Source organism: Myxocyprinus asiaticus, chromosome 6 (genome assembly GCF_019703515.2).
Source record: "Myxocyprinus asiaticus isolate MX2 ecotype Aquarium Trade chromosome 6, UBuf_Myxa_2, whole genome shotgun sequence".
NCBI lineage: Eukaryota > Metazoa > Chordata > Actinopteri > Cypriniformes > Catostomidae > Myxocyprinus > Myxocyprinus asiaticus.
Genome location: NC_059349.1, coordinates 43570502 through 43594374, shown reverse-complemented (window position 1 = coordinate 43594374; position 23873 = coordinate 43570502). Strand labels below are relative to the sequence as shown.

The following is a 23873-nucleotide window of genomic DNA, read 5'->3' as shown; positions in this document are numbered from 1 at the left end:
CACCTGCTGCACCAAATTCGTTTGAGATTTCACAAAACTGCTCACTATGACTCTTCTGCATTTCTGATTCCTAATTGGTTGATGTGGCTCGGGTGGACAAAAACAAACATCCATTCTTCTTCAACAAGACAACTGTGTACTGATTCAGATTGTAAATCTCCTGTACACTCTCTCACACACACAAACACACATCTACAATTAAAGTACCCAAGAGACATTCCAGATTTTTCTCACTCTCACTGCTTCCTTCTGGGTGGTTCATGTCACACAGAGCAGAAACCGTGATAACGGACATAACAAGCATAATGTCTTTAACAACTTTCTTACTCCAGATGTCTCAAAATTATAAGAGTTCTGCTCCCATCTGTTACTATGACACTAAACTCCAACTAGGTTTGAAATGTTCTGTTCATTACCACACACTTACACCTGAGCTCAAGTGTGAATCACCTCATTTCTTGTTTCTTTGGATGATCTAATACAAGGAATCTGAATGAATACAAATGGATTTAAAAGAATATTCCGGTTTCAATAAAGGTTAAGCTCAATCAACAGCATTTGTGGCATAATATTGATTACAACAAAAATTTATTTCGACTAGTCCCTCCTGTACTTCATTTTTTTTTTTTTTAAAGGTTCAAGGTTACAGTGAAGCACTTATAATGGAAGTTAATGGGGCAACTTTTTTGATTGTTTAAATGCAGAAATGTGAAGCTTATAATTTTATAAAAGCACTTACATTAACTCTTCTGTTAAAACTTGTGTATTTTAGCTGTAAAATTATTTAAATTGTAATTTTTACAGTCATTTTAGGGTTGCAAAGAAGTTGTAAAATTGGCTATAACTTTGCACAGAAAAGGTTAGTAAGTGATTTTATCACACTAAAATCATGTTAACATGCATATTGTTTATGTCTTATGGCTATACTTTCAAAATAGTGAGTATTTTAATATGTATGGATTTGGCCCCATTCACTTCCATTGTAAGTGCCTCACTGGAACTTCGATTTTTGCTTTACTGAACTTTTAACTTTATAGGATGAAATACACCGGGGACTCTTATTTGGAAATGTTTTGCCTTCTGCTCCTGTCTTTCCACAACCAAATTTAAGACCTCTTTAAATGATAATTAAGAATTTTGTGACCATACATTTCAGAAAACTGAATTCAAGTCATTTTAAGGACCCGCGGGAACCCTGGTTAACGTCGCAAATTTATTAAAAAGAAAAAACTGAAATATCACATTGACATTATTCAGACCCCTCACTCAGTACTTAGTTGAAGCACCTTTGGCAGCGATTACAGCCTCAAGTCTTTTTTGGGTATGATGCAACAAGTTTTGCACACCTGGATTTGAGGATTTTCTGCCATTCTTCTCTGCAGATCCTCTCAAGCTCTCTCAGGTTGGATGGGGACTGTCGGTGGACAGCAATTTTCAGGTCTCTCCAGAGATGTTCGATTGGGTTCAAGTCGCAGCTGAAAAACACCCACACAGCATGATGCTACCACCACGCTTCACCGTTAGGAAGGTATTGCGCAGGCGATGAGCAGTGCCAGGTTTCCTCCAGATATGACGCTTGGAATTGAGGCCAAACAGTTTATCTTCATTTCATCAGACCAGAGAATCTCGTTTCTCACAGTCTGAGAATCCTTTTAAGTGTTTTTTGCAAATTCCGGCTGGCTTTCATGTGTCTTGCACTGAGGAGAGGCTTCCATCTGGACACTCTACCATAAAGCCCAGATCAGTACAGTGTTGCAGTGATGGCTGTCCTTCTGCAAGTTTCTCCCATCTCCAGAAATTATCTCTGGAGCTCAACCAGAGTGCCCTTGGGTTCTTGGTCACCTCTCTTACCAAGGCACTTCTCTCCCAACTGCTCAGTTTGGCTGGGCGGCCAGCTCTAGGAATAGACCTGGTTGTTCCAAACTTCTTTCAGATCTGTGCCTCGACACAATCCTGTCTCTGAGCTCTGCAGGCAGTTCCTTTGACCTCATGGCTTGGTTTTTGCACTGATATGCATTTTCAGCTGTGAGACCTTATATACTGTAGACAGGTGTGTGCCTTTCCAAATCATGTCCAATCAACTGAATTTGTCACAGGTGTAATCTCCAATGAAAATGTAGAAACATCTCAAAGATGATCCAGAGAAATGGGATGCACATGAGCTAAATTTCAAGTGTCATAGCAAAGGGTTTGAATACTTGTGTCAATGTGATATTTCAGTTTTTTCTTCTTAATACATTTGCAAAGTTATCAAAAATATATATATATATTATATAACCACCCTTCCATTTGCTGCTGTCACGCAAGTATCACTGTATGACAACAGGTGGAAAATTACTAATACAAATTAAGATCTAAAGACAATTATAAATGTAAACATAATAATAATAGTGATGATAATAATAACTGAAATATAAATAAATTGTAGGTTCAAGTTCAATGTGTTTTTGTATTAATTTATGATTTAATCACATAGGCTATATATAAAGATGATCTGCAGAGTTGCGTTCACAATGCATATTAAGCGCAAACTACTCTGTGGAAATAAAGCGAACAAAAGTTCGAGCACCTCCTGAGATGGTCTGAGGTCATTTGCAGCATTCTCATAGATCACACTATCCTTGCAAACAGTTTTCAGATGACTGGAAAAGAAAGAGAACTATGCGCATTCCACGAGACACGCTCGCTCTGCATGTCTCTGAACAAACAATGAATCAGATATGCACATCAATGGCTTTTCTTTTGTCTGTTCTTCTAAATAAAGTGTGTTTCTTCAAGGGTGTGTCTGTCTTACAGCATTTCTTGAAATGTGTCATTCCGAGACATCTTACCGTTAGCCCGCCAAAGTGGCAGGCAGATGAGCAAAATTGCCCGCCATGCGCATGATATGGCCTACCTGCATTTGGCGGGTGATAATTTTATATCTTGTGCTGCTATTTAATACATATGGTGACTTCCCAGCTCTATGGTTTTGTAATTTCCAGATTTTGTCGTTTATCATCTGTCAATGAGTGTCACAATCAGCATCAGGAAAACTGTCAGATATCGTCGATGTCCGATTACATCGTCCTATCATCCAGCCCTACTGGTTACGTCCAATGCACCTATTACAGAGAACTTATTTCTATTGGCTATTTCCAGAAGATATCTGTATTTTTTAATCTAATATCTTTAGAACATTTCAACAGAGTCAAATTCTCCATTTGCCCCTTATTCTCTACCTCGTTGGCAATATTTATTTTCCTGGTCAGTTTTATTTCAGAAGGAATCTTTTCGGAAATCTAAAAGAGTAATTATCCAATAGGATTATACCAAATTTCCCTGTGCTCAAGCAGATATAAATCGTACTAATAGGGAAATTGTCGTCTGAATGGTCACCTCAAAATCAGCACTCAATCCTGAGTAGGTTATGATGTTTCCAGGTTAAAGCGCGTGACTCATAACCTGGATGAGGGTTTTTAGTTGGTCGCGTGAACGTGAGGATGGTTGAACCGTGCACTTCTCTCAAACTTACTTATCATCAGCTCTTATCCGAAAGAAAGAGGAAAAACATTGGACCAAATGCTATGTTACACTGATTTCAGCATGCGGTGTCTGGACGTGGTGATGCTCTTGTATCCGCTCAAGAATTTACATAGAGTGTGAACGAGCACACGTTTTTTTTCCCCTCACTGTCTTCTGGAATACCGGGAGGCGAGCGCGAGCGCACGGTCACTCGGTTCATTGTCTGAGGCATCGCATCGTAAAATAGATTCCTTCACTAAAGAAATATCAGCATGAAAACAGCAGGGAAATTAATACATATAGTAAGATTGTACTCAAATTATAAACACAGATGCAGTTGTACATAGGGAACGGTGTGTGAAATATAGAGGGTAAAAAGCATCTGTTGTCCATCCACACCCTACGCGCAATGCGCATGTGCTTTGCAGAGACAAAGGATCAGGCAATTATGGTGTAGATCGAGACAAACAACAACAACAACAAAAAGTAATAATAATAATGAGCAGACAAAACACATTGATACAGATATAAAGAATAAATCCTGTCCACATTGCATTTGTGAGAGATTCAACAGTGAGGAAATATAGGAAAATAAATCTTGCTAACATCGCATCATATAGGGTAAAATGTATATACAAACAATGTTGATCAGTCACAAGTGTTTGTCATGTGTATATTATTTATAAGCTTCTGTTCCGTAGTATTTGAGTGCGCGCGCGTGTGTGGGTGTGCGCGCACGCGTGTGCACCAGTTAGATATATAGCTGCAAAATGTGTGCCAGCTCTACTCTCTGACAGAGGAAGGAGAACATCAATCCATGCCTTTTTAAACAATCAAAAACACATTTTTACCCTTTAATCATCACCAAAACCACTATCATTCCATATAAAACCAAGAGTTCTGTGAAAATCCGCTAACTTATCAATGTCTGTTTTTGCGCATTCGTAATTCTGTTCAGCAATTAATTCGTCAAGCAATTTTACTTAACATATTTGAAATAAAATGATACTAAACAGTGATGAGACGGCGACGAACGCACTCTCAGAGATATCACTTGTCTGCTCAGAACACGCCCCTCTCCACTCAGTTCAGTGAATTCCTCGGCTCATTTAAATCTTTGAGCACATCGAAAATTACATTATTAAAAAAAAAATACCCATCGTTCAGCTATTCACCCGCTTTATGACTTGTATCGATATGCTTAAACGTGCACTGATTTGGTTATCACCCGTTTACCACTGTGCGCTCCGGCTCTCCAAATGGAGATGGAGGCACAGCCTATTCGTCAGAGTCGCTCCAACTAGATTAAATTCCTGATAGTGAACTGTGAAATCTACTGAAAGAGTGAAAGACACTTACCGTCGGCGGTCGCCTTTCCTGTCGCTCCTTTCGCAAACGTCTGCTGTTTTCTTCAGTGCTCTTTTTCCAGTGCGCGTGGCGTCGGTGGGGTTTCTTGGGGCTGTTCGGTGTGTGTCTCGCGCTGCATTTCTCGCGCGCACTCTCGTATTCGGTTTGGGGGCGGGGGCACGCGACGCTCCAAGACGAGACACGGCTGCGCGCTACATAATGTCTACACAGTAACATTGATTTCTGATGTTATCTCTCAATAAAAACAGTTCACAAACACATTCGAGTTTGTTTGTTTTTTTCGTTTAGCCTCTTCTATTTTAATTAAATTGTTTAGTAACATCTTTAAACCAGTGTTACTTCTTTGTATGATAGTTCCAATGCTTGCTGGTTAAATGTGGTATGAATTCATAATGCTCAATTATCAATTTATACCAGCTTGTATTGAGTTTAAACCGAGGAACGCGCATCCATGTGCTTGTGAAGAGTAGGAGGCTGCTCAATGAATCCAGCTTTTGTCTTGGCACGCCCCCTGGCGACATCAACCGGTACTTCAGCGAACACAGAAAGAAAATATGTGTAAGAGGCTAGAATGCCCAAGTAGGTATCCATCTTATTTTGCAACGCGGATGTACGCAGCGGCTGCATTTCCGGCAATGTAAATAAATTGAAGGATAATAATACCAGAATTCAGATATAAGTTTATAAACTTTCACACAACCACAGTATGTACAGCAGAATGATGGCCTAATATCGAATAATTTTCTAACTTCAGCATTTATAGTAAAAGAGTAAGTAAATCACTCACTTGTTGCTGTGTTGTATTGAAGAGATGATAATAAAATCTGCTTCTTACTTTACCGAAATCGTGACGATGCAGTGTTTTTTTCTCGTAAACCTCCATTTATACAGTTGAAGTCAGACGTTTACATATACTTTAGCCAAATACATAAAAAATAAAATTCACAATTCCTGACATTTAATCGTAGAAAACATTCACTGTCTTAGGTCAGTTAGGATCTCTGCTTTATTTTAAGAATGTGAAATGTCAGAATAATAGTAGAGAGAATGATTTATTTCAGCTTTAATTTCTTTCATCACATTCCCAGTGGGTCAGAAATTTACATACACTTTGTTAATATTTGATAGCATTGCCTTTAAATTGTTTAACTTGGGTCAAATGTTTTGGGTAGCCTTCCACAAGCTTCTCACAATAAGTTGCTGAAATGTTGGCCCATTCCTCCAGACTGGTGTAACTGAGTCAGGTTTGTAGGCTTCCTTGCTCGCACACGCTTTTTCAGTTCTGCCCGCAAATTTTCTATCAGATTGAGGTCAGGTCTTTGTGATGGCCACTCCAATACCTTGACCTTGTTGTCCTTAAGCCATTTTGCCACAACTTTGGAGATATACTTGGGGTCATTATCCATTTGAAAGACCCATTTGCGACCAAGCTTTAACTTCCTGGCTGATGTCTTGAGATGTTGCTTCAATATAGCCACATAATTTTCCTTCCTCATGATGTCATCTATTTTGTGAAGTGCACCAGTCCCTCCTGCAGCAAAGCACCCCCACAACATGATGCTGCCATCCCCTATGCTTCACGGTTGGGATGGTGTTCTTCGGCTCGCAAGCCTCACCTTTTTTCCTCCAAACATAATGATGGTCATTATGGCCAAACAGTTCAATTTCTGTTTCATTAGACCAGAGGATATTTCTTCAGAAAGTAAGATCTTTGTCGCCATGTGCACTTGCAAACTGTAGTCTGGCTTTTTTAATGGCGGTTCTGGAGCAGTGGCTTCTTCCTTGCTGAGCAGCATTTCAGGTTATGTCGATATAGGAAACATTTTACTGTGGATATCGATACTTGTCTACCTGTTTCCTCCAGCATCTTCACAAGGTCCTTTGCTGTTGTTCTGGGATTGATTTGCACTTTTCGGCCACCAAACTACGTTCATCTTTAGGAGACAGAATGTGTCTCCTTCCTGAGTGGTATGATGGCTGCGTGGTCCCATGGTGTTTATACTTGCGTACTATTGTTTGTATAGATGAATGTGGTTCAGGCATTTGGAAATTGCTACCAAGAATGAACCAGACTTGTGGAGGTCCACAATTTATTTCTGAGGTCTTGGCTGATTTCTTTTGATTTTCCCATGATGTCAAGCAAAGGTACACCTCCTATTCAGTACACCTCCAATATCCAAAAGGGGGTTGCGCCAACTCCAAAAGTGGGTGTCACTTCCACTCACGATTAGGGAAAGGGTTAAGTTTGGGCAGATATTATTTACATTTATGCATTTGGCAGATGCTTTTATCCAAAGTGACTTACAGTGCTCTTAAAACAGGGACAATCCCCCCAGAGCATTCGTTTTTATAAAACAGTTCCATGAACAAAAAGTTAATATTGAGTAACTGACATTTCAGACACAGTATGGTCTGCTTGTTTAGTTTGTGCTCTGCCAAAGAAAATAGTTTGGTTACAATGTTGCAAACCATGGAATTGGAATTTACAGACATGTAGAATTAACACAAAATTAAATGTTCCAGTGTAGGTAAACAAAATATAATGGAATGCCACTTGTCCAATCAAATTAGCTGACCAGATCTAGTTGTAGATTTCGGCCTACCATTTGGCTAATGTTACTAACTGTATTAACTGACAGAAATTTTTTTATTCTGATTGTTCTGAGTATATTATTTATTTTTATTATAAATAAATGTAACTATTCATTAACAATTGTGTCTTTTTTCATATTACAGCATGAAGCCTGTGCCTTACAGTAATTTTACAAAAGGTAGGGGATGTTCTTAGGCACAGCGTGTAATAGAATCTCTGTATCATCTAGACAGTTATACAACATAGTTTCACTTTTGATTCTCCATAAACCTTTATCCCAGTATAGAGAGTCTGAGTGAATGTGGTGTGGAATCTGTGGATGAGGTCATTGTGTCAGAGACACTGTAGAAGGACAGAATTTTTGCACTGTGATCCACATACACTCCTGTTCTTGAAGATTTGGAGACTACAGGGAGTTGTCTTTTTTTTTATTGTGCCAGAATGAGTAACCAGACCCAGAGCAATAAAAACTCCAGGAATGATTATTATATCCAAATCCACACTCCCTTCCTACTGATGCTCTTATATGACACTGATATGTCCACCCTGTCACTCCACTCAACCTCTGAGAATTCATTGGCTGCTTATTACCAAAGAATAACTTAATCTTGCATCTTGTAACATCTTCTGTAACTTAGATAAGTAGGATGACTTCAATAAACAATATTAAAAATGTGGAACACTCTGGAACTCAATATGTGGTGTGGATATCTTTTCTCTGAGTCTCACTCGCTGAGTTTGGAATTGCATACTACTCGTACTATTTCTGCCATAGACCGATTTGGCAGAAGTAGTACGAGTAGTATGGGTAGTATACAATTCCAAACTCAGCCTCTGTGTTTGTTTCATCATAAAAGCCTCCGCTAAAACAGTTCCTTCCTAACTTTTTTCATTTTACAAATTAAAGGTCTTTTATTTCTTTAACACAAAAATATTGGAAAAATAATTAAATAAGCATGAATAAATCTAAACAGACTTTGACGTCAGCTACACTCCCACCAAATCACTTTCTTGTGATTTCCTTGTAACTTAGTGACACATAACTCTTAATTAAGGATATTTAATTATGGACTAACCCAAGGAATGGTAGACACAAGGTAAGTTCTCAATCTGCTTCAAGCAGGATAACTGTTTTTTGGATGGACCTTTCGAGATGGGTAGTTTTAGCAACACATCTGCCCTTATCGTCCAGTATAGAATCATCATTACATAAATCAACATTAACCAAGATTAAAAAATGTATGAAAAATATTTATTTTTAATACATGATCCCTAATTTAGATTGTAATACGTGTTAAATGTGCATATGTTCATGTAAACAACCTTGCTGTAAAAAGTGTTACAATCAAAAAATTATAATCCCATCAACCCCATCATTTTGTTCGGTTTGTCAAATACTCCCAAGACATAAGTATGTGTAGCACTTCTACTCAAATTTAGAATAGACTTCACTCACATCAAAGACCTAGGCTCTAATATCTACATATTTGTTCTTTGAGGTAAACATGGCAAAGAAGTCAAAATCCTCAGGCTCTGGAGACATTAAAAGACATTTAAGTGCTCAAGCTGAAACCTCTGATGGGCCTGCGGACCAGGGTCTCGATTTGATCAGTGCAGCGGGAGAAATCCATCATCAACTGTCCAACATGTCTGTGATGCTGATAAAGGTTGTTGCTGACTTGGAAGATCTCGCTGTAATACGTCGATCGATTACGGCGATGGAAACAAAATTCTCCGAGTTGGTTACAAGAGTGGCAGATGTTTAGAAACGGATCGATTATCTGGAGTCATCGGAAAGGGAAGTATCCGCTAATCCACTCGCGACCAAAATAGACGTGGAAAACATTTTGGAAAAACTGGAAGATTTGGAAAATAGGAGCAGACGAAATAACATACAGATTGTTGGAATTCCTGAGCATTAAGATGGCAGAGATATGGTGAAATTCCTAGACGAGCTCTTCCCGAGTCTGCTCGATATAACAGGCCATAAGCTGGAAATCGAGCGAGCTCACAAAGTCCTGGTTCGCAGATCTGCTGAGGGGGACAGATCCCGATCAATTCTGGCCAAATTTCTGAGATCATCCAATAAAGATCTTGTGTTGTGCGATGCTAGGAGCAAAGGAAAGCTTTCTTGGAAGAATCACAATATTTTCTTGTTCCCGGACTTTGCGAATTCAATGAGAGAAACGCGATCGATTCAAGGAATGTAAGAAACTCTTACATCAACGGAAGATCGCTTTTAAACTGATGTTTCTGGCCAAACTGAGAATAGATACTACGGATGGCCGCAAAGAATTTATGTGTCCCAAGCAAACACTGTCCTTCATAGAAACAATGGCTAAGCCATTTGGTGTTTTTCAAGTAGCTCCAGAGTGAATTAACTTGCTGTACTTACTCTGGCTGTCCAAGTGAATTTGACTCACTCAATACACTCTGGATATCCGAGGAACAGGGACACCTGTTTTGTTTCTTTTTGTGCTGGTTCCACCTAGCGGCTGGAGTTTGTTTTGTGGAATAACACTGCTTTGGGACAGTTGTGGATGAATCTGTTTGTTCTTTGTGCTTATGCCTCCTGTTGGCTGGAGTTTGTTTTGTAGAGTATTTTTGCGGGACATTGGAATGATTACGTCATCTGCTGCACTCATAAACAGCCGACTCACTGAACACTTGTTTGTCTGTTCGAAGAAACTGAACGGCTTTATATCGGCTGGAATTTGTTTTGTGGAGGAACACACCTTCGAGACAGTTCTGTGAATGAATCTACATCTACAATTCTTTGTGTTTATTCTGCCTATTGGCTGGGGTTTGTTTTAAAAAATATTTTCTGTTAAGTAATTTTGCCTCAAAAAATTTGTGCAGAAGCACCGGACTTGAGCAATCTGATGGCAAAGTTGTCACGGGGGCTCTTGTAGGCATACATGGACCTTTTGAGTTTAGAGGGATTGACGCCGGTTGGCGCTGTCATGCGTGGGGTTAATGCGCACATTTTTCTTTTTTCTGTTTGTTTGGTTCGGGGGGGGGAGTTCGGGGTTTGATTGTTGCATTAATGTTGGAATATGGTCTGTATAATCTTGTTTTTGACACACAATTTATTTTTTCTATTATATCAAAATGTCAGATGTTAATATGAGTGGGTTATCTTTCTCCACGTGGAATGTGAATGGGTTGGGGCACCAGGAAGGTTATTTCTTTTCTTAAGCGTAAGAAATGTGAAATGTCTTACCTCGCAGGAAGCTGAAAAATTTGGGAAGATATGGGGTGGGCATGTTTTCTTTAGTGCTGGCTCAAGTAAGAGCAGGGGAGTCATTACAATTCAAATCTCTCAAACAGATTAAAGATAAATTAGGGAGAATCATTATTGTTTTAGCAGAAATTCAGGGGCAAAGGTTGGTTTTGGTTAATATTTACGCGCCTAACGTTGACGATAAGGGCTTTTTTATTGATCTTGAAGGGAAGTTGCAAGCCACTGGCACCCCTCATGATATAATACTGGGAGGAGACTTTAATCTTTTGATAGACTCAGTCCTTGATCATAGTGAAGCAAAAGTGTGTAAGCCCCCTAGAGCAACATTGACACTTCACAGGATGTGTAAAAATCTTGGTCTTGCAGATATTTGGCGACTTTTGAACCCATCTGGTAGGGACTATACATTTTTTTCATCAGTCCATAAGATTTATTCTAGAATAGATTTGTTTTTATATCCAAGTCCCTCATTTCATCTGTTGTGGACTGCTCAATTGGAAACATCTTAGTGTCAGATCACGCCCTGGTGAGTTTAGAGATGTTGCCACATACAGAGAAAAAGAAATCATATAGCTGGAGCTTTAATGTATCCCTTTTGCAAAATCCTGTTTTCCAACAAATGTTAAAGACTGAAATGAATGTGGCGTGGCTTGGGAGGCACGCAAGGCAGTTCTTAGGGGTCGGATCATACAGTATGCCTCATTTACCAAAAAAATCCACAGCATAATCCAAAGCAAACTCGTGGAGATGAAAGGGAATATTAAAAGTGCAGAGGCAGAGCTGAAGCGCCGAATGTCGTCTGATGGCCTCAGAGAATTGACCCGATTGAAATACAGATATAATACTGTTTTGTTGCAGAAAGTGGAGTTTTGGTTATTCAGGGCAAGACAGTCATACTTTGAGTCGGGGGACAAAGCAGGGAAGCTTTTGGCTAGATATATAAAGCAGAGAGAGTCTTTTTCTACCATTACCTCAGTGAAATCTGCAGGTGGTGAAATTTTTACCTCGGCCATTGATATTAATGCCTTTAAAGAGTTCTCTTGATCTTTATAGTTCCACGTCTTCGTCTACAGATGAAGATATTAGAAAATTTGTGGAACCATTAGAACTCCCTAAATTGACAACTGAGCAAAAAAATTCTCTTGATTCTGAGATAACCATGGAGGAGTTTGAAGAGGTAATTAAGGCCTTACCTGCAGGCAAAGCTCTGGGGCCAGATGGTTTTGCCGCTGAATTTTTTAGATATTATGCTACAGAATTGGCTCCACTTTTGTTAGAAGTTTATACGGAATCATTAAAGAATGGAAAGCTTCCCCCAACCATGATACAAGCCTGGATCAGACTGATTCTTAAAAAGGACAAAGATCCAAGTGAGTGTAAAAGTTACATTCCAATTCCCCTTATCCAGCTAGGTATAAAAATTTTGTCAAACATTTTGGCTAACAGATTAAATAAAGTTATGACATCTCTAATACATATAGATCAAGTGGGATTTATTCGGGGCCATAGCTCTTCTGATATCTTCATCAATATCATGTGGTCAGTAGCGAATGATCAGTCTCCAGTCGCTGCCATCTCACTTGACACCGAAAAGGCGTTTGATATGGTAGAATGGGATTATCTTTTTAAGATTTTGGAAATGTATGGGTTCGGGAATACTTTTATTGGATGGATTAAGTCATTTTATAGACACCCTGTAGCAGCGGTACAAACAAATGGATTAATTTCAGATTATTTTATTCTGAATAGGGGCACTCGGCAGGGTTGCCCTCTTTCCCCATTATTGTTCTGTTAATAAGAAAAGAAAGAAAGGATGATTTTCCAGGGATGATGGCGGGAGGTGTGGCTCATAAGCTTCTGCTTTATGCAGATGATATTTTATTATTTGTCTCTGACCCTACTAGACCTATGCCTTGCCTCCACAGAATATTAATTCCTTTCCAAGTTCTCAGGATACAAATCAGTTGGTCTAAATCTGAAGCTTTGGCTCTGACAGTGTACTGTCCAGTAACGGCCTTCCAGCCGGGCGCCTTCCAGTGGCACAAACAGGGCATTATGTATTCGGGTATTTTATTCCCAGCAAATTTGTCTGATTTAGTTAGAGTTAATTTTGACCCTTTAATAAAAAGGTTTTCGAGCGATGTGGACAGGTGGGCTTCATTACATTTATCGATGATTGGGAAGGTTAATGTTATTAAAATGAACTGTATTCCAAAATTCAACTACCTGCTACAGTCACTCCCTATAGATGTCCCCCTCTCTTATTTCAAGCAATTTGATAGCATAGCGAAGTCCTTCATTTGGAATGGTAAATGTCCCATACTACATTTCAACAAATTACATAGGCCGATTGACAAAGGTGGGCTAGGCCTACCCAAGATTTTATTATTATGCGTTCAGTGTCAGGCATTTGGCTCATTGGTCGCTTCCACCTGAAAGAGCCCCTCCCTGGTTTTCTATTGAACAGGAAGTCCTTGCCCCTATTTCACCATTGCAAATACTTTCTATCAAACTAACTGGAGAAGTTAAATCACACTCCGTTATTTCACATTTGCATGTGATTTGGACAAGAGTGGCCAGAGTATTTAATTCGGACATTTATTTAAATGTTGCCTCAAGCATATGGCTGAACCCCAAATTATGTATCAACAAGTCCCCTTTCTGTTGGTCAGAGTGGATTGTGAGGGGGGTTACTACACTCGGCGACCTGTATGAGAGTGAAGTGTTGAGATCTTTTGAGAATTTTGGGTCATCATTTTGGGATTCCCAGATCTCAGTTTTATAGGTATTTACAGCTGCGCCACATGCTCTGTACTGTTTTTGGGAGTAGCACACACCCCCTAAAGTGGCCGGTGCTTTGGGAGAGGTGATTGCTGCTTTTGGAAAAGGTCATGAGGCATCTGTGTATTACTCCCTGCTAATTCAGAGTCTGGGGGAATGGAGCTTTAACTTCTATCAAGAGATTATGGGAGAAAGATTTGAATTTGGTACTGGAGGAAGGAGTGTGGACTAGGATTCTAAAAAATGTAAAGTCTGAATATAGAGATGCAAGGGTTCGCCTTATGCAATTTAAGATTTTACATAGATTTTATTGGACCCCCTCTAGATTATATAGGCTTGGTCTTAAAGACACACCCACCTGCTGGCGATGCCAATCAGAAGTTGGAGACACAACTCATGTCTTTTGGGGGGGGTGTTAAGATTCAAGATTTTTGGTTGAGGGTTCAGAGTTATTTGTGTGACATTTTGGGCACTCAAGTTTTACTTTGCCCCAGACTTTGTATTTTGGGCGATGGGGCAGTCATAAATTTGGGGGGAGAATGTATAAAAAATTGGGTTCTGACAAGTGTTTTGATTGGCAGACAATTTAATTTAAGGGTTTGGAAGTCGGACGGAGCGCCATCATTTCTGGAGTGGTGTGCGGAGATGGGGCAGGTGGCAGCTTTTGAAGAAGGGGTAGCTAAAGGATTGGGTAATTTGGACTTGTTTGTGGGAAAGTGGGGCAAATATCTGCCATTTTTGGAGGGCTCTCGGGGAGGGACAGTGGAGAGAGAGGTGTAGATGTTATGTGTGTGATTATTATATTTTATTTATTTTATTTTTTAATATTTGTTTTTGCGTGTCTATAATCATGTGGGACCACTGGGGTGTTCTTGTGGGTGGGGCTGGGGATTGGGGGAGGGGGGGTTAGTAATCAAGGGGGTTAAGTATTGATTCTGTTTGTAAATGTTTTTGCTTTTATTTGTTAATATATGAATCAATAAAAAAATGTTAATCTAAAAAATATTGGCTATGGTGTTTGAGTCCTGCCCTTTTAGGCACGAAACTGTTCGCTATAAAAGCAGGCGCACAAACACCATTCCTCTGAATTTTATTCCTTCAAGACAGTGATTCATCTCTCATCTAGAAGCCCTATACGAGTCTGCAGGTGGGATCTTCATGGCAACGAGAAGACTCTCTCTCCTCCGCTGCAGTGTTCCGGTGAACATCACTCTGCCTCGCCACTTGAGGTTTTGCTGGTGAACGGGCTGCATCAGCATCCTGATTCACCGCAGCGCTTCGGCAGGTGTTGTGTATCCTTATAAGCAATTTTATATTGTTATATTGTGTGTGTGTCTGTGTATATATATATATATATATATATATATATATATATATATATACACACACACACACACACACACACGAATCGCTTACGTGTTCACGTCTTTTTAAAGATGTCATTCTGTAAGTGTTCCTTGTGCGAGAGGCACATCCCATTGTTAGATCAGCATAAGAGCTGCATTCACTGTCTGGGCCGTGAACATGCAGAGTTAGTTTTCATGGAGACAGACTGAGTCTCAAGACGCTCAATCTCCATGTAACGCGTCTATGCCGATACATTATGTGCATTCTGAGCTCCAGCCCTCTGCAGAAGCACAATGCCTTGTCTCGTTCAGCAATTCTGATGCTGGGGATGATGACGATGTCACGTCTCTCACTGCATCAGGCGAGTGGTCCGTGGATGATGTTACCAACCCTTTCCCCAGTGAGAGCGAGGAGCGTGTATGAGCCACCAACAAGGAGATGCTTTGCATCCTTTCATGGGCAGTCAAAGAGCTTGATATAGAGTGGTTTCCTCCAGAGGAACCTACACAATCTCGCCTTGACATCCGCACTGACTGGAAGAGCATACTCAGTGGCAGGCCAAACTGGTTCAGCACTCCACGTGATGACGGTGCTCCAAGTTTTCCAAGCTAAGCTCCTCAAACAATGAATGAGAAAGGCTACAATCCAGAGATGTTCAAAGAGCTCCGCAACGCTATGGACTTAGCACTGCAAGCCACAAAAGTCACTACACAGGCCATTGGCAAGTCAGTGAGCAACCTGGTGTTTTTAGATCGTCACATCTGGCGGACCCTCCCGGAAATGAGTGACATGGGAAAAGCCGCTCTTTTTGATGCTCCGGTTGTCAAGGACTCTGGGGTGACGCAAGGTCAAGGGAACTGAGCTCAGGGAAAAATGGGGAATGTGGACCCAGTTGCAAGGAACGCACGGAAGACAGGGATAAAACAAAAACAAGTCTTTAATTATCCAAAGGAGAACTCAGGAGCAATGCCAAAAAATGAATCCAGTTAAACAAAGTTTATGGCAGTAAAAATCCACACGGTTTGAAAAAGCATAAATCCAGAAAACAAAAAGTATTTCCAAACAATAACAGTCAGAAATCCACAGGGTCTCGGGAGCAACAGAGAACAGGTCAGAGAAGCTCAAATCCAAAAACTGAGCAACAAATGAACAAAAACAGCCAACTTAAATAGATCACAGAAAACAAGACAGAGGTGAAATGAATAATGACAGACAAGCATGGGAAACACAGGGAGAACACAATGGCGACATCTAGTGAACAAAGTAAAACATGACAAGACCAAAACACTGACACCGGTGTCTCCAGCCGGCCATTTTGGAGGCTCTGTGAATAGAACTGCTGAGCGCTACATCATGACTCAGCAACACTCACAGTCTATGAGACATTTTATGCCAAAACAGAGCAATATTTTATCACAACCGGTCTTGGTCCAGCGCCTGGCTTAAATACTCCACACCAGCTGCCTCGGCGCCACCAATAGGGTTGCACAATTAATCGAAAAACTAATCGTGATTACAATTACGGCTCTCATAATTATGTAATCGTGAAAACTGATAATTACAGCATTCAATTTAAGTCTACTCCTGTTGCGTTAATGGTTTCTATTTAGAACGTATTTTTGCAGTGGTTGAGTTTCTAACCAATCCCAGACATGTGCGTTGAGCAATGAAACAGCAATGGGCAATCAGAGATGCAGTGAGTCTACATTACAGTCCTATCAGTAATGACAGCCAATCATTATGCGCAAGTTTTGAATAGTCTGACATCCAGATACTTGCTTTACAGTATATTTCATCTTGGTTTCCGATCGCACATGAAAATTAGTGCTAAAGAAACATCACCTGACACTCGAAAAGAAGCTGTAGAACAAAGGTGAGCAATTTTAAATTATTTTCAATTAGTTAAATGTCGCCCCGTTTTATTTATCATAGGTAAACAACCCGCAAACGAGCAATGCGACAACTAAAACGATCCCTGACCATTATAATCAAGGTACAGACAGGGTCTAAATAAGTGATTTATTATGAAAGCATTTGTGAGTGCAGAACAGGAGAGTGAATATTGTTGCGTTGCTTGATTTTTGTGTACAACTTCAAATAAAAGGATAACAGTTTTATTGATGTATTAAACATAACCTTGATTCCCTGAGTAGGTCATGTGGAAGGACACTTCCTTATATGCGTTAGCAAACGCAATGTCTCGTTCCCTTCTCATTCCCTTCGTCTCAGGGAACCGAGGTTACGTATGTAACCAAGACGTTTTATATCATGAATGACGTTCATGAGAAAATATATTATAAACACTTAACATATAATAGGTTGCTGTTACACGAAACTCTTAATTAAATCAATGAATTGGAACAATATACCCTTTTACTTGATAATACTCATTAAGTAGTTTCACATGTGAAATTTGTGATATTTAGCTTGATTAACTAAATAAAAAACATATAATTAACCAAATCAATGATGCATTTCGATTCACACACACTTGGCACTTGCAGCACACATTTCATGAAAATATCACATATAATAATTAAAGATCACACTGACAGGTTTTAAAGCAGTTTTGTGAAGGATGTTATAACATTTTGACAAGTTTACAATTAATTTAATCATGAATTGTATTGATGAATTTGAAACTCACCAGAGCTTATAAAAACAGTAGACAGTAAAGAAAATACAAGGCTCCTCCGATGGATTACATCTGGGAAACTTTAGAACACACTGCAAATTAGATGGATTTCATTAAAATGAAACAATATTTAGCAAAATATCAATGAAAATAACCTTCTTGCTATAATTTCTAACAACAGCAACTTCGCGTGTCAGGTCAACTCTCCGAACAATTACGATGAACAAGAGCATCCTCTACAGGGTGAAAAGAGAACCACACCCATTTCCACTTCAGATTAACCCTTTCTGGCAATGATTATACTGAATTGGTTACAAACGGTTCTAAGCATCAGTGCAACTCATACAGTGAATAAAGTCAGGAAATAAAAATGTTTTGAGTAAACGTAACAAAAATGTCCAAATCCAAAACAAATTACAATAATATGTTGAGAATGAGAACGATATCCTTCATCAATAGTATGCCTATGTGAAAGAGGTTATGTTTGATGGTCAAGAAATAATATTGCAAAATAATACTAAACATATGACCTACATTAATCTGCAACAATTAATATTATTTGACTAACACAAAGACACTCATTCACATAAAAACATGTTTACACAAATCAAATATACTCATTCACCCAAGTTATAAACAGGTCTATTAATATGATTTTTGTTGTTACTGTTAATGAAAATTTGTATAAACTCATCTTTTTTCCACTCCTGTGATATGACAATATTATTTGTAGACTCTTTAAATTGTTAGATCACAGAGAGTCACTTTTGAATAAACTTCAACTCCTCCTATAAAACATACAGAGATCCCAAACCCAGGATAGAGAGGCTGAGTGAATGTGGTGTGGACTCTGTGCATGAGGATCATTGTGTCAGAAACACTAGAAAGACAGAGTTCCTGCACTGTGATCCAAATACACTCCTATTTTTGAGGGTCTGGATATTACAGCGACTTTAGTCTGTTTGTTATTATGCCAGAATAAGTGGACTGAAAGCAGGACAAGATGGCGCCGGTGTGTGTGTTTGCCATCTGCTCCCCTCTCTGTCTTCGTTTCTTTTACTTTTTATTTTATTTACGTATAGTTATTCTTCGCTGGTTTATGATCGCCAAACTCTGCTTGATATACGCAACTCAGCTGCTAAGATTTCCACGCTTAATTTGAGTGGACCTCGCTTCTACTTGCCTCCCCCCTCACCAAACATCCCTGATTACCTGCGCTGGAGGACTTTTAATCTTCCACGGAGGAAGCGCCGCAGGAGATGTGGCAAGCAAGCAGGTGTCGCGTTTAGGTGGAAGTACAGCCTGGCTTCGGATCTTGCTCGCCGGTCCGGTTCGGCCCTTCCAATACCGGATCTCTACTACCGACGGCACGTTGTGTGGCACTCACTGGAGATACCTCATCAGTGGATTTGCTCACTTTCCCCTGACTCGCCTGCCGGGACCCCTCGGTACATTTCACCCAGAACACGCCGAGGAGGAATGAACCACCTTAATCTCCGCACCATCAGCTGTGTAACAGCTACTGCTAGTGAACCATTACAGCTCAGGATTGCACTTACCAAGGCTTGGTAAACAAAACTTTTATATTACATGACTTTTTTATTTCACAAAGCTTGGATCTTCTCTTTGTCACAGAGACTTGGATTAAAATGGGAGACTTAAGACCGTTTTCTGAACTAGTCCCTCTGGACTGCTAATTTTTTAATTCCCATCGGACCACTGGTCGTGGCGGAGGTCTGGCTTCTGTTATAAGAAACACACTTCACTGCCGCTCCGTACCTACAGCTATATATCATAGTTTTGAGGTTTTGTTGCTCCATATGGAACTTGGTAATCCAGTGTTGTTCATATTGATCTACCGACCTCCACAACCAAACAAGGATTTTATCAATGAATTCACTGATTTTCTGGGGGGGATTGTGACAAGCTTTGATAGCATTATACTTTTGGGTGATTTTAACATTCTCTTATCCTGTGCTTCTAATCCACTATATAAGGAGTTTTCAACCCTTATTGACATCTTGAATTTTGTTCAGTGGGTAAATGGCCCCACTCATTCACATGGTCATACCCTTGATTTGGTATTAACGCATGGAATATCTGTTGACAGCATTGAAATCTGTGACAACACCTTTTCTGATCACAATCTGATCCTATTTTCAACCTCTCTCTCTCTCTGACTCTGTGGTGAAAGTCCCATCTCAGGTAAATTTGTCACATATATTTTCTCCACGCTCCTCTACAGACTTCTCAAATGCATATAACAAGGTCTGTAAACCTCTGGATTTTGCATCTTCATCAAATAATTGGGATGCTGAGGAATATCTCAACTTATTCAATTCCATCTGTTCAAATACCTTAAACTCTATAGCTCCACTAAAGGCACGTCACTGAAAACCGAAATCAGAGCCATGGTTTAATGACATTACGCGATCACTCAGGCAGATCTGCCAGCAGGCAGAACGTAAATGGAAAAAGGACCATCTACAAGTGTCTTACGAAATAATGAAAAATGCACTGTCCACCTTCCAAAAAGCTGTCAAATCTGCTAAATCGAAATATCTATCTGAGATTATAACTAAAAACTCCCATAGACCCAGAACTCTTTTCTCTACCATCAACGCAGTTTTAAATCCTATTACAACTATTTTTCCCTGAGACATCAGTGGATCTATGTGAAAATTGTCTTAATTTTTTTACTGAAAAGGTTACCAGTATTCGATCTCAGCTGCTGCTAGATGTTCATGACCTGGTTGAGACTCCATCCTGTTCAGCTGTTTGGAGTGAATTTGAGCCTGTTTCTCTCCAATTATGCAGAGAAATCACTGAACATCTAAAGCCTACCTTATCTCCAAATGATGTTGTACCACCACGCTTTTTCAAGCAAATATTTGACACTATTGGTCCAGATTTACTGTCTGTTATTAACAACTGTCTCTGTACTGGGACTGTCTCGACTTGCCTTACACTTGCAACGGTGACACCTCTCCTCACAAAACCCACTTTGGATCCCACTATCTGTACCAATTTTAGGCCTATCTCTAACTTGCCTTTTATTGCAAAGATTACGGAAAAGGCAGATTTAACCCAGTTGCAATCATTTTTAAATATGAACTCTATCCTTGAACCTCTCCAGTCGGGTTTCAAAGCTTTGCATAGTACAGAATCTGGTCTACTAAAAGTACTCAATGACATCCTAATGACTACAGACTCTGGGAATGTCATGGTTTGCTCATCTTAGATCTTAGCTCAGCATTTGACCTGGTTGACCACAATGTCCTTATTTCACACCTTGAGCATTGTGTTGGTATTCGAGGTACGGCTCTGGATTGGTTCCGGTCATATCTATCAGATAGAAGCTTCTCTGTTGCAATGGGCCAGCACACCTCCTCTGTGGCACAGCTTACCTGTGGTGTTCCACAGGGCTCGATCCTCGCTCCAACCCTATTTTCTTTATACATGCTTCCTATGGGCGCTATTTTTAACAAATATGGGGTGTCATTTCATTGTTATGCTGACGACACACAGATCTATGTACCTATAAAATGTCATGACAAACAAGCTCTTGACCCTCTCTTAGCTTGTCTGCAGGAACTCAAAACCTGGTTGACAGATAATTTCCTACACCTTAATGAGAATAAAACAGAAATTATCCTGTTTGGACCAAACATGCTTAAAACAGTGAACAACATTGACTTAGGTATTCTCACTCCTCATCTCACTTCTCACGCTAAGAACCTAGGCTTTTTCTTTGATAGTAGCCTAAAGTTCGACAAACAAATAACGAAGTGGTTAGATCGAGTTTTTTCCACCTACGTCGCCTAGCTAAAACAAAACCTTTTCTATCCAGGAAAACTTTTGAAATTGTGATCCATGCTTTTATTTCTTCACGCTTGGATTACTGTAATTCTCTGTACTCTGGCCTGCACCAATCAGCTCTATCCCGCCTGCAGATTGTCCAAAATGCTGCAGCACAACTTTTAACGGGCAGTCGTAAACATGAACACATCACTCCCATCCTGATCTCCTTGCACTGCTTGCCTATCAGATTTCGAATTGATTTTAAGATTTGAACATTTATCTATAAATCCTTAAACAGGCACCCCATTATCTCTGTGATTTGGTTCATCTGCATAACCCAACCAGATCACTCAGATCCAGGGATCATGGACTTCTGTCTGTTCCTAGATCCAGGATGAAGCATAGAGGTGATCGTGCTTTTTGTATCACTGGCCCCAAATTACCAAATTAACAATTACCTCAGGACCGCCTCCTCTCTATCTGTTTTTAAATCGTTGCTTAAAATTTTCTTATTTTCATTAGCTTTTAATTTACCTTAAATCATGGGTAAGCTGTGAAATTGCCCTACTACCTATGTTTAATTTCTGTTATACTGCCTTGCCTGTGATGCCACTGTACAGCACTTTGGTCAACCATGGTTGTTTTTAAATGTGCTATATAAATAAATGTGATTTGATTTGATTCCAGGACTGATCATTCTGTCTAAAATCGCTCTTCTTACCCTTTTATGACACTGATATATCCATCGAACCACTCCACTCAACCTCCCAGTAACAGCGTCCACTCACACTCTCTTGGCACAGCACCTGGTAATCAGAATCAAATCTGTCTTGATGATCAGGATACGGTTAGACTTTGTCAGTCATAGTAATCACTCTGTTCCCCTCAGACAGACAGAGCTTTATATTCACTGAGTTTGGATTCACAGTGAGATGACAGAAATCTGATGAAGATTAAACACATAATCTACATTACTCATCAACATAAAACACCAGGGGTTTCTTACAATTAGGTTTCTATATATGTCAAAATTAAATTAAGTTCCAAACATAAGTTTGGGCGGAGTCTGTTCATCTAGTCCTGTCAATCAAATCTCAAAGATATAAGCGGCTGCTTCCCTCAGTCCATCTTCTTACCACCCCATCTCCACCTTTATTTCTTAACACCTGTATCATTTAGTATTTTTAAATTGTCAATTGTCACTGAGCACTTTATTAGGAACACCTGTACACCTACATCATTCATGTGATTATCTAATCAGCCAATCGTGTGGCAGCAATGCAATGCATAAAATCATCAACCATCAGAATGGGGAAAATTTTTTCGTGCCATACGGGCTGGTTTGAGTATTTCTGTAACTGCTGATCTCCTGGGATTTTCACACACAACAGTCTCTAGAGTTTACTCAGAATGGTGCCAAAAAACAAAACAAAAATCTAGTGAGCTGCAGTTCTGTGGATGGAAACACCTTGTTGATGAGAGAGGTCAATGGAGAAGGTTCAGACTGGTTCGACCTGACAGAAAGGCTACGATAACCACTCTATACAATTGTAGTGAGCAGAATAGCATCTCAGAATGCACAACATGTCGAACCTTGAGGTGAATGGGCTACAACAGTAGAAGACCACATCGGGAACTTTATTAGGACCATAATGTTTCTAATAAAGTGCTCAATGTGTCTATATCTAGCTTTAGTCAGACTGTCCAGGGGGGATCTTAGAGCTTGAGCCACTCCATTATGGACAGCACGCAAAATCCATTAGTCCACACAATGCTTTTTCCCCCCGAACATTAACCCACACTCCCTCCTCCAATACCAAGTTTAAATCTTTCTCCCATAATCTCTTGAGAGAAGTTGAAGCTCCCTCCCCAAAACTCTGAATTAACAGGGAGTAATACACTGACGTCTCATTATCTTTTCCAAAAGCAGTAATCACCACTTCCAGAGTATCTGCCGCTTTAGAGGGTGTATGCTACTCCCAAAAATAGTACAGAGCAGGTGGCGCAGCTGTAAATACCTAAAGAACTGAGATCTGGGAATCCTAAAATGTTGAACCATATTTTCAAAAGATCTCAACACTGCACTCTCATATAGGTCACCGAGTGTACTAACCTCCCTCACAATCCACTCTGACCAGCAGAAAGGGGACTTATTAATACTTAATTTTGAGTTCAGACATATGCTCGAGGCAACATTAAAAATAGAATTAAACACTTTTGTCTATACCGCGTGCAAATGCGAGATAATTGGGTGTGACTTAACTTCTCCGGTTAGTTTAATAGAAAGGCTTTGCAATTGCAAAATAGGAGCAAGAACTTCCTGTTCCATACAAAACCAGGGAGGGGCTCTCTCGGTGGAAGCGACCGATGAACCAAATGTCTGAGACCGAATGCATAATAATAAAACAAAATCTTGGGTAGGCCTAGTCCATCATTGTCAATCGGCCTATGTAACTTATTGAAATGTAATCTGGGACGCTTACCATTCCAAATGAAGGACTTCATTATACTATCAAATTGCTTGAAATAAAAGAGGGGGACATCTACAGGGAGAGACTGTAGCAGAATTTTGGAATACAATTCATTTTATTAACATTAAC

General features: G+C 39.8%; 1 protein-coding gene across 1 annotated transcript in view; it reads right to left on the bottom strand.

Moving 5' to 3' along the window:
• The window catches only part of LOC127443130 (brain acid soluble protein 1 homolog), a 31129-nt gene extending 26133 nt beyond the window's left edge, over positions 1-4996 (bottom strand). The window contains exon 1 of the mRNA XM_051701665.1: positions 4864-4996. The gene's annotated coding sequence lies outside the window, so the exon portion shown is untranslated. The remainder of the gene's footprint in view (positions 1-4863) is intronic.
• Positions 4997-23873: the final 18877 nt, after the last annotated feature.